General features: G+C 50.0%; 2 long non-coding RNA genes across 2 annotated transcripts; one reads left to right on the forward strand and one right to left on the reverse strand.

The window, feature by feature from the left end:
* Positions 1-559: 559 nt before the first annotated feature.
* LOC113222564 lies at positions 560-10,922 on the reverse strand. The gene is made up of 2 exons (XR_003308456.2): positions 8,719-10,922; positions 560-1,296 (listed from the first exon to the last, which is right to left on the reverse strand). It is a non-coding gene; the product is annotated as an uncharacterized LOC113222564 (long non-coding RNA).
* On the forward strand, positions 4,567-10,922 carry LOC116418660. Its single transcript, XR_004228772.1, has 3 exons — positions 4,567-4,679; positions 7,269-7,371; positions 10,318-10,922. It is a non-coding gene; the product is annotated as an uncharacterized LOC116418660 (long non-coding RNA).
* Positions 10,923-10,928: the final 6 nt, after the last annotated feature.

The raw sequence follows: 10,928 nt of genomic DNA on the forward strand, positions 1-10,928 counted from the left end.
GGGCATGTTCCATCCACCAAGGCAGCTGCACTGCAGAGAATGGAGGGTGTGTTGCCTCTCAGGACAATTATAAACAGCTTGAACTGTTTATAATTGTTTATAATTGTTAGTTTAAGCTGTTTATAGTTGTTTGTAATTGTTTATAATTACAATTGTTTTTATAATTGTTAGTTATAATTGTCAGTTTATAATTGTTAGTATAAACAGTTTATAATTGTTAGTATAAACAGTTTCTAGTTGTTGACCGTTTTTTTTTTGGAGTTTTTTTTTTTTTTTTTTAGACGGAGTCTCGCTCTGTCGCCCAGGCTGGAGTACAGTGGCCGGATCTCAGCTCACTGCAAGCTCCGCCTCCCGGGTTTACGCCATTCTCCTGCCTCAGCCTCCCGAGTAGCTGGGACTACAGGCGCCCGCCACCTCGCCCAGCTAGTTTTTTGTATTTTTTAGTAGAGACGGGGTTTCACCGTGTTAGCCAGGATGGTCTCGATCTCCTGACCTCGAGATCCACCCGTCTCGGCCTCCCAAAGTGCTGGGATTACAGGCTTGAGCCACCGCGTTCGGCCAACATTTTATTTTCATAGTTGATATTGGGGACCTGGACCTAAAGCACCGTACCTTGCCCTTTCGCCAGATGGGCCTATGCTTCTCTATACTTGAGTTTATTTGACTAAATACCCGATACTGACTAGGAATTATGGCGTGTAGGATACCCCTTACCACAGTGACGTCAAACTCACGTTCTCAATGCAATTTGCTCGGGGACTGGCTTCTAACTCTGGGTGGGAATGTTAAGCTCAGTCCAGTTCAATTCAATAAGCATTTATCAAGAAACTCCTGACCAAGGGCTGTGATAGACACTGGCTATGGGGTGATGGGGATACGAAGATGTGGAATTAGAACTTGACAAGCTCAAATGCTCTCATTTAATTCCCTAATGCAATTACCTAGCTTCAACCTGATGGCTGTTATGTCTAAATTCACTTTTTCTTCATTCCAGTTCTACATAACAAAGCATCAATAATCACAGAGGAATGATTCCGTGTTGGACTATTCAGTGGACAGAGAAGAGCATTCTGACCGGCGTGAGACCCTGTATCCGTTCCCAGGGAGCCCGTGAGGTGGCTCCACGGAGCACACGCGTGAAGATTCAGGAGCAGGAGCGTCAGGTGATGGGAGGGGCATGGAGGCAGCACCAGACAGATGCCTGCCGAGAGGCCGCTGCAGCCAGGCTGGCTGGGAAGGTCACAGGAGCGGGCACAGGCGTCTCCCTCCAGCTGCACTTGGTTTTCTTGAGGACGCCTGCAGGGAAGGGGATGACACCGAAATGCTCTGGCGCTGAGGGGAGGAGGGGAGGGACGCAAGGCTGAGGGTTGGCCACCACCCCTTGCGTCCCTGCCCCTATGAACGCTGCCAAAATCCGCCCCAATGGGGAGAAGGGAGGTGGGTGAAACAGGTGGACAGACTTGGCTTCCATGGAATTCACAGATTCCAGTCATTAAAATTCCCTTCTGAGTTTTCATCTGGAAAACTTTGCAAATGTATTTAGGGACAAGAGGCAGAAGATGAAGCCAACGCAGTTGGGCTCAAACCGCCGCCCTTCTCCTTCTCTCTGCACCCAGCCCCTGCCCTGAGCCCCTGAGTGCGAGGACCCGGAGCTGCCCAGGTCAAGGGCGTGGCCCCTGACCAGAGGAGGCCAAAGTAGGGTGTTGTTACTGAGGAAAAAGGAAAAAATTGGCATCTTCTTGGCAACCCCATGATATCCAGCCACTGGTTCTCACCACCCCAGAGATGTCCACCCAGGGCAGACAGTGTCTTCAACCAAGCACCACTGACCCAGAAGTGCAGTAATTAGTACACTTTCACCACAGTCACCCTCTCCTTCACCTTTACACCCAAGAAAAACATGTTTGCCAGGCAAATTAGATGTCCAGGAGGTGTAAGGAAACCCCAAGCCTGCTTTAAGCCTCAGACTTTTGAGACCATTGAGGGGCGTGCACACAAGAGCAAGGCTGCACCCGAAAGCTCTGCTCCTGCCGGATGTCATGGACAGACCGCAAGGCTCAGCCACATGGAACCTTCCAGGACTTCACGAGAGGGACCTCCGTGGTACACGCAATGACGTACAATTCGTTCAGCCTCGAACAGACCACGCCCTCGTTACAGGGTCGGTGATCCACCTCCTGCCATCAGCCCCCCCACCTCACCGAGGGTCTGCATCTGCATCTGTAATAACTTTGCTGTTTTACCCGGGTACTAAAATGCAGCATCGGAATGTTTAAAGGTCTTTAAATATCAACCTTCCGGGTGCAGTTCTTGGCACTTTAATGTGGTCACTCGATGCAGGCCTCACTCACAACTCTGAGGTAGCTCATACCTTTCCTACCTAATCAAGGAAGAAACAGAGGCATGGAAGGTGCAGCTCTTAAGGAGCAGATTAGGATTCAAACCAGTGATCTTCGTCACATGCTGAGCTACCTCTCAGGCTGAGATAACGTTCAAAATTAACCAGGTAGAACAGCGTTCCATAAATCATCCAGACATGGTCCTTGTGGATGGGCCTGTGGTTATTCCCTGAAGAACAAGACCATTCGCCCAAAAATCCACCTGTGTCACACTCAAATGTTTACATATCCAATTATTTTTAAAATAACCCAATCAAGTATGTTCACAGCCATTTAGAGCCATATAGATTGTCTGCTTTGCTGACAATCAACCCAAGACCTCTGTCGACAAAGGGCACAGTGCCAGGTCCAGAGAAGGTGGGACAGAGACACAAACAGGAACCACTCCGTCCCTGGGAGCCTCGCTCTGATGGGCCGGCAAAGACATGGCGCAGACGGCGGGGCACAGGCAGACGGCAGGCCAGGAGAAGGGGCTGCGCTGCCGGGGGCAGTGCTTTGAGCTCTAATGGATGGAACACTGCTAACCAGTGAAGGTGGAGAGAGGGCACCCGTCTGAGAGGATGAAGAGGCAGCAAAGCACAGCTGGCCTCGGGGAACCGGAAGCCACAGGGACATCAGGCTGGGTGCTGCTGTCTGCTGGCCACCGGCTGGGGGACTGTACTGGGCCTGGAGGGACATCCCTGACACTCCCCACCAGATGCCAGGGGCACCCCCAGCCCCAGGTGAGAACCACGGATCCCATGGCGAATGAGGACAGCCTGTGGGAAGTGGGGCTGGGACAGCTCTGCACAGCTTAATAGGAAAGTTGGGTTCTATTTTGTGGGGATTTGGTCATGCCAATGGCTGGTCAGGGCTGTCCGTCAGGAAGTGATTTGAGGACAGACTACAGAAGGGGCTGCCAAGGCCAGCGGGGCATTCGCTGCCTGGGTCCAAGGAAAAGGAAATAAAGGCTGGCGATGTGACAGTGGTGGGGGAGCAGAGGGAAGGAACTGGTGGAGACACAGGGCTGGCCCCGCACAGGGCCACAAGCAGCTACCCGGGGGTCCTCCTATTAATTCTCCTCAGGGCCCCAAGAGGCGACTGTGAGGATCCCTCTCCTGAGGACACAACTATTCCAGAGCCACACAGCAAGGATCCACAGAACCAAGATCCGGGCCAGCTCCAAAGCAGGCGATCTTGACCCCTCACCCGTGGTCCTGAGGCAGGGATCAGAGAGCCCTGGACACACTAGACCCTCCCAGGAACTGCAGAAAGGGGAAGCAGACGCCCCGGACCAGCGGCAGGACCCAGGGTTTCTGCCTTCCAGGGCACACTGGGACCAGTCACTGCACAGGTGAACACACGGTGCTTTAACCCGCGCTGGGGAAAGGAGCCCTAGCTCTCAGGGTAGAGACCGCAGCTCGATCGGGCCGGCCTCCCTGCTGGGCACAACCTGAGCCACATGACCAAGGCCAGAGAGGATTACCAAGGTACACCTGGCCCAGCTTCCGGCAGCCCCCGACAAGGCCACTACCCTCACTCGAATAGCCTGGTCCATCACCAAGCCCCACCCTCTTTTGCCAGCCCCGCTCCCACAAGGCCCCGCCTCTCGCATGCAAGTCCCGCCCCCAAGGCTCAGCTTGCCTGCAGCCCCGCCCCACTGGCTCCACCCCATCGCCTGCAAGTCCCATCCCCAAGGCCCAGCTCACCTGCATCCCCGCCTACTAGGCTACACTCCTTACCTGCAAAGAGCCACCCCTCACTAAGCTCCTCCCATCACTTGCACAGCCCCGCGCAACATAGCACGCCCTTCCAGGAGCCCCTCTTTTCACCTGCGCAGCCCCGCCCTTCACCAGGTCCCACGCTATCTGCATAGACACGCCTGTCGCCACGCCCCACTTCTCCCCTGCCCACTTCCCCCTCCTATCAACTGTCCACATCCTGCTGCTGGCCGCACCCCGCCCCTTTCGGCAAGCCGGCGGCGCCCCTTTTACCCGTCAGTACGCTTCTCACCTTGCCGCCTCCTTCGGCATGTGGCCCCACCCCTCCCGCCCATCTCCCTCTGCACCGCCCTCCCGCCCGTCCCAGAGCAGTGGAGGCCCACCCTTTTCATCTACAGCCTATCGCAGAGGACGTTGCCGTTCGCGCTGATCAATAGGAGTGGTGGCCGTCACGGCAAGCCCCGCCCCACGCCCTACGTCGGGTTAAGTGGGGTCCCTCGCCAGCTCCGCACTGATCATACGCCATGTGGCACTCTGGCGCGTGGCCGGGCCTGTGTGCGCTGAGGCTGCTGAGTGGCGGGTGAGACGCTGCGGTCGGGGGCTAGAAGTGCTCGGCGTGCTGGCACCCGGGAGAGGAAGGTCCAGGGCGGGCCGGAGACGTAGGGGTCCGCGTCCCTGCGCCCAGGCCTGGCAGCTCCTCGCACTGTGGGCGCCCCGCACCCCGAGCCCCTGCCAGGGCCTTCCTTGGGCTCCCGCATGCAAGGCTCTGAGGCCGGAGGACCTCGGAGCTCCTGCGCCTCCCGGGGCTGGGGGCCAGGCCTGCCCGTGGCGCTCCCGGCGGGGCCCTCCATTGGCGTGGGCTTTAATGGGGGTAGTAAATGGGGCCGGCAGTTGTGGTTCTCGCTGATGGTTTTGCTCCTAGTTCATTGTTGTTGGAAGCCGAGTCTTTAAGAGACCCAGGCGCCCACAGCACGCTCTTAAAGTCCGGCTGTGTTCAGAGAACTGAAGCCTCCCGGAATTTAACTGTTTTGGTTTTTTAATGACTCAATTTATGGGGGAAAAAAAGACGAAGCGGTTTAGTGTTCATGGTAATCCACGAGCCCGTATTTAATGTAACAGTTCGGCGCTGCCGGCCCAGGCCGGGGGAGACACGGGGCGTCCCTGCCGTGAGTTTGGCAGCAGGTTACTGGAAAGTTTGGGGGAGACCTGGCCTTACCGCTCAGGGGTTTCCTATCATGTCCTTGCTGATAAGTAACTTCTTAAAATGCTTCTCTGTCCCATAATTCTGAAATTTGCTAAATCAGTAAGCAAATGTTGACTATAGCATATCTTCATAACGTTGACAGTGACTGAGTAGGTGTTTTTTTCCCCCTGTATATATCTTTAAAATATTTCGGTGGGATATATTAATGTAGAAAAGCCTGTAAGACATATAGACAATTTGAGAGAATAATTGTTTTTTTTTTTTTTTTTTTTTTTTTAGGGAAGGGGTTTTGCTTTGTTTGCCCGGCCGGGTTTGAACTCCTGGGCTCAAGTGATCCCCCCTCCTCAGCCTCTCACACTGCTGGGCTTACAGGTGTAAGTCATCTCATCCAGGTGAGAATAATTAGAAAATAAGTAGGTTGGGCGCGGTGGCTCACACCGGTAACTGCAGCATGTTGAGAGGCCAAGGCGGGCGGACCACTTGAGGTCAGCAGTTTAAGACCAGCCTGGCCAACATGGTGAAACCCGGTCCCTACTAAAAATACAAAAATTAGCTGGGCGTGGTGGTGAGCACTTGTCGTCCCAGCCACTCAGGAGGCTGAGGCAGGAGAATTGCTTGAACCCAGGAGGTGGAGGTTGCAGTGAGCCGAGATTGCACCACTGCAGTCTAGCCTGGGCAACAGAGCGAGACTCTTGTCTCCAAAAAAAAAAAAAAAAAGTGTCCCCATGACCAAGCTGAAGATTTCCCCTAACTGCTCATAACCCTCTCTCTCCCTCTTAGATTATCACTGTCATGACATAGAGAAATGTCCTTGCTTTTTAAAAATATTTTACCATCTCTATGCATTCTGACACTATCTTGTTACCTGTTTGAATAATACCTGTTTAGGATAATACTGTATCATGTGTATCTTTTGTTTAACATTATGTGACCCGCATCTTTGTTACATGCATCTTTGTTACAGTTGTAGGCCCTTTTATTGGTAAGTTTTTTTTTTTTTTTTTTATTGAATGATTAGGCCACAGTTTATCCAGTCGCTGTTACACCTCCAGGTGAGTTGAGTTTGGGACTGTCAGAGTTGGTGCTGACAATCTTGTCCGTGAGTGCTGGGGCAGCAGTGTAAGGTATGGAGGATATAGACCAAGAGGTGAACGGATTTCCAGTATTCAGAGTTTTTTTTTTTTTTTTTTTTTTTTTTTGACGCCCAGGCTGGAGTGTAGTGGCATGATCTCGGCCCACTGCAACCTCCGCTTCCCAGGTTCAACGATTCTCCTGCCTCAGCCTCCCAAGTATCTGGGACTATAGGCACCTGCCACCATGCTTGGCTAATTTTTGTATTTTTAGTGGAGACTGGGTTTCACCATATTGGCCAGGCTGGTCTCGAACTATTGACCTCAAGTGATCCACCCACCTCGGCTTCCCAAAGTGCTGGGATTACAGGTGTGAGCCACCACACCCTGACTCTTCAGCTTTCTAAAGAATGCCAAGTATTTTCCAAAGTTGTTCCACTTTGTACTCCCTGTAGCAGTGTATGAGAGCTCCTGGGAATATTAGGCTTTTTAAGTTTTCACCAATTCGGTAGGCATGTAATGGGATTTAACTATAGTGTGAATTTCTTCCAATATTTTGAAGGCTTGTGAGGATTCTGTGAGGAAAAGAAGCCCTTTTGTTTAAGAGTTTCTTAAGGGGAATTTAAACCATAATTGTATTACAGTTATTTTTGAACATGTATAAAGAAAAGGTTTCCAACACTGAAGCTTTAGTTAAGATAAAAGGTCATTAAAATGGGAAGGACCTTACCAGAAATTAGTTTTCTGGAATGTGCAAGATTTTGGAAGATGCAGTATTTAATTTTTTTCTAATTAATCATCTTTATCACATGAGATTATTTTCACTATGTGGCTGAATAATGTTAACCAGATAATTTTCCTGCAGCTCATCTAACTTAGATGACTTTTAATCTAGACATGCACACCACAGAGCGTGGCGATGGAACAGTAACTGGGCTTGTGAGAGGGCTCTACAGTATCAACTAGGAGACAAGATCCACGGATTCACTGTAAACCAGGTATGGGTCCTTCTCGGCACCTCCTTATAAATCCACATACATTGCAGGTGTGGCTTCTGGCATATGTATGGGCCCTTCAGGGTGGAGCCTAGCCTTGTCCTAGTGTCCCAAGGCCCTGGCCCAGCTCCTGTTGCATGATGGCTACTCGGCTGAACAGAGCTTGTGAGAGAAATGACCCCCGGTCCCTTCCTGGAATGTCGCGAAGCCTGATTCTTGTCAGATTTGAGAGAGTAACACTTCCAGCTGAGTCTCTGTCATCAGACACGCTAGGGTTTCCGCAGCCAAACCTGACGATTCGCTGAGTGTGAGCACGAAGACTCAGTGCCCTGATCTGTTCAGTCAGGTTTTGCCATCAAATAGTTTGCTCTAAACTTCTGCAGAATCTTTCAGTTTTCTGAGCCTTTTGGGTTTCAAAATTATAAAGAAGAAATTGTGGACTTATACTTGGGTTTATATTAAAATGGATTCATTTGTTTTTTGTTTTGTTATTTGCTTAGACCTTTTCCTTTTTTTTTTTTTTTTTTTTTTTTTAGCATAGTAACTAAAAGTGACAACACTTCACATATTTGGCCAGCTGTTGGCTCTGTGCTATGCTTCATGTTATAGCAAAGTTAAAAGACAACTTACCGTCTAGAAAGACTGATGTGGCTGTGACTGGAGGCACATGGTGGACGCCATGCGGAGGGCCAAGGACAAGGGCAGGAGCTGCTGCTGCTGGGGGGAGAGGGAAGAGCTCCTGGAGAGGGTGGTGTGAGAAAGCAGCTGCCTCTGGGCAGGGCTCCAGCAAGGGAGCCAGGGCAGTGACTAGGGGGTCCCAGGCAAGGTCCAGGCATGGGAGTCCTGACAACAGACTCAAAGCATTTGTGAAATCCTGCAAAGGCCGGGAAAAGACACTTGGGTTTATAGTACTGGTTACTATTACTAAAGGCCTCACCCAGAGTGGTAGATTCTTCTCCTTTATTTTTCAAATTTTATAGAAATGTACTTATTTTTGAGACTGGGACTCACCCTGTCACCCAGGCTGGAGTGCAGTGGCATGATCTTGGCTCACTGCAGCCTCAAACTCCTGGCCTCAAGCGATCCTGTCACCTCAGTCCCCCAAATAACTGGGACAAGGTGTCCCCACGCCTGGCTCATTGTGTGTGTGTGTGTGTGTGTGTGTGTGTGTGTAGGTGGAAACTTGCTTTGTTGGCTGGTTTCAAACTCTTGGCTGGTCTCAAACTCTTGGGTTCAAGCAATCCTCTTGTCTTGTGTATTAGTCTAATCTCACACTGCTGTGAAGAAATACCCAAGACTGGGTAATTTATAAAGAATGAGCTAAAAAGTAAAGAGGTTTCATTGACTCACAGTTCTGCATGGCTGGGGAGGCCTCAGGAAACTTACAATCGTGGTGGAAGGCACCTCTTCACAGGGTGGCAGGGAAGAGAATGACAAGTGAAGGGGGCAGCCCCTTATAAAACTGTCAGATCTCGTGATAACGTACTCACTGTCACGAGAATAACATGGGGGAACCCCCCTCATGATCAATTACCTCCTACCAGGTCCCTCCCACAACGTGTGGGGATTATGGGAACTACAATTCAAGATGAGATTTGGGTGGGGATGCAGCCAAACCATATCACCTTGGCCTTCCAAAGTGCTGGGATTAAATGTGTGAGCCGCTGTATCCAGCCATAGAAACTTACGATAAGTCATGTTTCTGGTTTGAGAAATAGCTACCATGAACGCTATTATTATTAAAACTATGTATTATTAGAAAGCAGACATCTCACTGTATCTGCTGATTTTAATTGCATTGATCATCTGTTACAAAGCATGGTAAGCTTGGAAACAAGTAATTTAACAGCGCTAGATGATGCAGGTCATAGTGGGCTGCTTATGCATGACTGTTGGATGGCAGGCTCCCTAGATTGGGCTGAGGAGACCTGAGGTCTCACCTCTGCCAGCGACTTGCTGTGTGCACTTGGTCAGGTGATTCATGGCACCTGGACGGAGGGGGTGGCAAGTGGTGTGGTGATCACAGGGACGTGGTATGTGATTGAGGGAGAGGGCCGGCTGGCATGACTGGAAGACAAGACAGTTTCTTTCATACCGAGAAGTATGGACACTACCAGGAGGCTTACCTAAAGTAGGAGAAGACCTTCCACCCCGCTCAGGAGTGGGGAGTCTTTCATCTTTTTGGGGGGCATTTCTATCCTCCCAGCCCCTCCAGCTGTTCTGGAAGCCCCAGCTTTGTGCTTCCAGCTACCATCGAGAATCCATCCCACACTAGGAGAAGCAAAGACTGATCCTGGAGCCTCTCCCCGCTGTCGCCAGCTAGCCCACTCCAGCATTTCCCCTCCCTGCAGGCCCGTTCTGCGTACAACAGGAGATTATATGCACAGAAACAGGAGACACACGGCCGATGTTGGAAGGGGTGCTGTGTTACTGAGGTGCAGTACACAAAAGCAGGGGGCACTCAGCAGATGTTGGAAAGGGTGCCGTGTTACTTAGGTGCGGCACAGTACCATGGGAAGGGCAGACACCAGGGTGAATCCTGGCTCTGTGATTTGGGCAGCTTATGTCATCACCCTGAGCCTCAGGTTTTTCATCTGTAAATGAGGATGAGAATACCTCCCTCACAGAGTATATGTGACATGATTAGAAAATGCCTAGCCAAAAAATAATAAAAAATTAAAAAATAGAAAATACCTAGCCAGTAATAAGCACTCAAAAAATATATATATACACACATTCTCATCTGCCTTTTTTAAGTCTTACTTTCCTTGTTTGTAGGATAAGGGACTTGGACAGGATGGTTCTGTTCTCTCCAGCTCTGAAATACTGGCTTCCTGGCATCATCTTATTTTAGGCAGAAAAGCCAGTTTTCTCAGTGTATCGAAGATCACCATTTCAAAGGCCATTTTGTCTAAGTTTAACTGGTTGTGTTTTTCTGATTAACTCAAGTGACATCTGTTCCCGAGCTGTTCCTGACGGCAGTGAAGCTCAGCCATGATGACACAGGAGCCAGGTATTTACACCTGGCCAGAGAAGACACGAATAATCTGTTCGAGTACATGGTACATTTTAGGAACATGGTCTTGAATGTTTTATTTAAATCAGGGATGTCCAATCTTTTGGCTTCCCTGTGCCACAATGGAAGAACAGCTGTCTTAGGCCACACATAAAATACACCAACACTAAGGACAGTTGGTGAGTTAAAATTATAAATAAAGGACCTCAATGTTTTAAGAAAGTGTAGGGATTGCGTTGGGCTGCATTCCAGGTCGTCCTGAGCATGCGGACTGCAGGCTGTGGGTTAGATAAGCTTGATGTAAAGCACTGACTGTACATTACGTGGTTAAAATACCATCTCACTAGTATTTTTATTGACAGAGCATCTTGAAAAATAAGGAAAAGCTTACACGGACTTACAGTCTCATCAAAATACAATTTTATAGTCTGAATCAATGATTTACATTAGAGTTGGGAAACTGTGTGTCAGAGGATTGTGGTGTCAGAATGATGATTTCTAGTAGCCTGAGGTGATGATGCATCTGGGAACTGTGTCCACAGCA

Source organism: Piliocolobus tephrosceles, unplaced genomic scaffold (genome assembly GCF_002776525.5).
Source record: "Piliocolobus tephrosceles isolate RC106 unplaced genomic scaffold, ASM277652v3 unscaffolded_31980, whole genome shotgun sequence".
NCBI lineage: Eukaryota > Metazoa > Chordata > Mammalia > Primates > Cercopithecidae > Piliocolobus > Piliocolobus tephrosceles.